Raw genomic sequence first — 4612 nt, forward strand, 5'->3', positions numbered from 1 at the left:
GAGCTGTCGACAGCCGGTCACTACTCCCACTGCCCAAGGCCCCATCATCCCGTAGGCACAGTCATACCTTCGCTGAGGCCATGCACAGGGGTTGTGAAACTTCCTCCGTAGCTGTGTCCTCACTGTCTCTACTGACCACAAAGACTGGCAGGAAGCTCCCAGCCTGGCTGTTCCTCCTCCATCAGCTTGCAGGGACAGCCACCATTTCTGTCCTGATCAACCAGAGCAACACAGCCACTTGCTGATGCTATTAAAACTTCATAGAATGGGAGAGACACATGTGTGACCCTTAAAACTTGTCATGTCCCTATCATCTCAGACTAGGTCCTTCCTTGTCTCCCTGTTACTTGCTCTCCAAGAACCCAGGACAGAAGGTAGCATGGTATCATCATCATTTGCAAAATACTTAATTTTTTTAATAAACCTAGTTAAGTCTTTTCTTTCTTCCTTTCTATGGAGAAAGACCCTCTCTCTCTGAAACTTAGATAATTACCTAGAAACTGATAACTCAATCTTAGATGTCAATCAAGAAAGCCCACTCCTCTAAGAAAAATAAGCACCCACAGCAAATAGGGATAAAAACCCCAGACTTTGTTACTGGGCCCTTGAGCCCTTGAGCCACCCTTCTCTTGCTGCACCTGCTTCTACGTCTGGAAGTGTACTGTTGCTTTACTTTCCCTTTTAATAAAGCTATTCTTTTCTGATGTATTTCAGTGTCTTGCTCAATTTTTTGTTCAAGACATCAAGAGCCTGGACAACGTGCCCACAGGGGAACCCTACTGTCAGCGTCGAGCTGATTGAGAAGGGAAGGTTTCAGTGGTGAGACAGCCAGTTGGAAGAATTCATGAGAGTCCAACATGAGAATGAAATGGCCGGCACAAACTTTATTGCAGGGAGCACACTTCTATTGCGGGAAACGTGCTTCTGCTTCTGCTCCATTAGGGGACTACATGGGCTCCACATATATCAGAGGACAATAGTGGCATTCTGCCACAGATGCATGATACAATAAGCTGAATTATGTTTATATGTGTTAGGTGCGGGCGCCCTACTACACTAATGTAACATTCTAAATCCAGAGTCCTATTCTAGCCGCGAGCCTGGATAACAGACAGACCTGGAATCTGTCAGGCTTGGGACCCACACCCACTCTCCAGTAACAGTATGAAATTCTATATTGTTCTGGCCCAGTAGCCACAACCACCAGGAGCAAACCTACAGACTATTAAGCTCAGGTTCATTCCAGGAGACCCAGGGTGAGGCCTGAGTTGGGACAGGGGCTCTGAGAGTGGAGACAATGGAGGTGACCCATCTTCTTCTCGCTCCAGGTTTCATGATTCCCGAATCCTCATCAACCTAACCAACCTGGTTCCCAGTCTATGGGGACAACTCCTGTCTTCCACTGACCAGCCACTTAAAATTGCCAGAGATTGGGTAGTGGGAAAGGGTTGCCTTTTGTGTGAATACAACAGAGATGGGGACTCTGCTAGGTCATGACAGTAACAAGTAGGACTCTCCTTTTGCTCAGCTGAGAAAGCTTGAGGTGGAAGCCAGCCATGCCTCTAACTAATACGGCAATCTGTATTTGGAAGGTGGTGTCTGTCTACTCTGTCTACTTCTGGGATCGGGATCCCAGCTTTGCTGTCGTGACCCTTGCAAAGCAGGCTAGGGATGGAGCAGGGAGAACCTGAAGGCTACTGGGATCTCATCCACGTGGTGGACATGCAGGAGAATCTGATGGTCCCACTACCCATTTCGACCTCCACAGAGATGCTGTGGCTGTTGGGGGGGTTCAGTGCTAGTCACCCCAAGATGTGCCTCAGTGGTGTCCGGATCATTGAGCTGCAGGCTCAAGAGCAACTTTTGCTCCTCTCTTGACTACCTAGAAGAACTTGAATTAGGAGCCTTGCCCACAATAAGAGATGATCAGAGACAACCTCCCTTGCTTATCTATAGGGCAAACTTCTATTTACTAAACATCTGCTCTTCTTATCATCCTGCAGTGACTCTTTGAAGCCCCCGAGGCACCTTACCTCATCCCCAGCTTGGGATGTGTCATACACCCATCTTCTCTTTCTGTCCCTTAACTTCTTCAGTGATGTCTCTGACCCTCTTGTGTATGTGGGGTTCCCATACACATGTATGTATTAAATTTGGTGATTTTCTCTTGTTAATCTATCTCATGTCTGTTTGATTATTAGGCTAGGCAGGAGAACCTCAAAGGTAGAGGAAAGATCCTTCTTCCTCTACAATGCAAACTCACAAATCTGGCTCTGGCACCATGAACCTCAAAGGCAGGCTGACCAGACACATGGAGGAAACAGCCAATATCGGGGGCCTGGCAGAGGACATGGGAAATAAAAGTGGAAGTACACCAAATGAGATCTATTTGGAAAAAAACAAAGGCCGTCGGCCATGGGCTTCAGGTTCCTGCAAACTTTTGCAGACAAATCAAAACAAGAAGCTCTTAAAAAAAAAAAAAAGACCTGATTCTGTTTAACCTCTGTTTCGCGGAAATGACAGGCCAGGCACTCATTAGATTTCTTTCTTAGAAAACTCATATTTTCTGCTCCCTTTCCCTGTCCCTTCCCCAGGAGGTCACAAAACAGCTTGCATCATGACCATATAGTACCATCTCTCCCTGAGAACTTAGCCTCCAAAACACCCTTCTCCATCTCTGCCATGACATTTACCATCACAACTCTCCATGTTTCCAAAGCCTGTTCTTTGTTTGCCCTAGCCCCCCGTTTTTAGCCATAAAACACTCTGCCTGCTTTTCCTTCCCTCCCCATTTTTTGTTACACTGGTGTAAAAAATGTAAAAAAAAAAAAAAAAAATTTACTTTTCTGATAAAGTTAAAATTTTTTTGTCTTTATTAAAATATAATAGACAATTAATTTCTTGTATTTACATTGTACAATTCAATGAGTTTTTTATTATAGTTGGCATATAATAATATATCAGTTTCAATTGTATAGCATAGTGATCAGAGATCCACATAACTTGCAAAGTGATCACCCCACTAAACCTAGTACCCCTCTTCCCCCTTACATATTTATTACAATGTTATTAACCATTTTCCCTATGCTACACTCTACGTCTCCATGTCTATTCTGCAACTATTCTTTGGACTTCTTAATCTGTTTGCCTTATTTTTTGTCTCCTACAACCCCCCTCCCATCTAGCATTCCTCTAAATATTCTCTGTCTCTACAAGTTTATTTCTGCTTTTGTTGTTGTTATGTTCTTTAGATTCTACATGCACATGAAATCATGCGATATTTGTCTTTATCTGACCCATTTCATTCAGCGCAATACCCTGTAGGTCCATCAAGGCAGTATATTTTTCCATTCCCTTTCTTTTAGTTTGTGTGTGTCTTTTAATCTGAAGTGAGTCTCTTGTAGGCAGCATATATAGGGGTCTTGCTTTCTTATCCATTCAGCCACTCTATCTTTTGGTTGGAGCACTTAACTCTTTTCCATGAGATACTTGTTGATAGAAATGTAGTTATTACCTTCTTAATTTCTGTTTTTGATACGTGGTTTGTCTTCTTAAAGAAGTCCCTCCAACATCTCCTGTAATACTGGTTTGATGTTGATAAATTCCTTTAGCTTACTTTTGTCTGGAAAGCTTTTTATCTGTCTTTCAACTCTAAATGATAGATTTACTGGATAAAGTACTCTTGGTTGTAGATCCTGAGCTTTCATCACGTTGAATATTTTGTGCCATGCCCTTCTGTCCTGCATAGTTTCTTTTGAGAAATCATCTGCCAGTTTTATGGGTGCTTCCTTGTAGGTAACTAACTGCTTTTCTCTTGATGCTTTTAAGATTCTCTTTTTGTATTTAACCTTTGGCATTAGAATTATGATGTGTCTTGGTGTGGGCCTCTTTGGGTTTCTCTTTCTTGGGACTCTCTGAACTTCCTGGGGTTTTATGTCTATTTCCTTCACAAAGTTAGGAAATTTTTCCATCATTATTTTTTCAAATAGCTCTTCAACATCTTGTTTTCCTTCAGGTACCCCTATGACACAGACATTTTTACCTTTAATAGTGTCCCATAGGCTCTTTAAATTATTATTATGGTCTTGGTTTCTTTTTTCTTGCCATTCTGATTGAGTGTCCTTGGCTTTCCCATCCTCTGTATAAGTCATTTGATTCTTTTCTCTATTCACTTTGTCTATTCCATTTCATACACTTCTCATCTCAGATAATGTGTTCTTCATTTCTGACTGGTTCCCTTTTATAATTTCCATTTTCATTTTTTTAAAATTAAGTTTACTGGGGTAACACTAGTTAGTACAATTATATATTTTACAGGTGTACATTATGATTTGACATCTGTATATTCTGTTGTGTGTTTACCATCTAAAGTCCAGTACCCTTCAGCTACCATATCCTTGATCCTCTTTATCGACTTCACCGTATCCCTACCCTCTTATATTTGACCCCTTTACCTTGTCTACCTCCCCCATTCTCCTCTCCCGCTTCTGGTAACCACTAGTCCATTGTCCATGTCCTTGAATCTCTGTTTGTTTGTCTTGTTCATTTGTTGCTTTTAGGTTTATATCCCACATATAAGTGATATCATGTGATTTTCAACTTTTTCTGTATG

The sequence above is a fragment of the Pteropus vampyrus genome, unplaced genomic scaffold (assembly GCF_000151845.1).
Source record: "Pteropus vampyrus isolate Shadow unplaced genomic scaffold, Pvam_2.0 Scaffold745, whole genome shotgun sequence".
In the NCBI taxonomy this organism is placed as follows: Eukaryota; Metazoa; Chordata; class Mammalia; order Chiroptera; family Pteropodidae; genus Pteropus; species Pteropus vampyrus.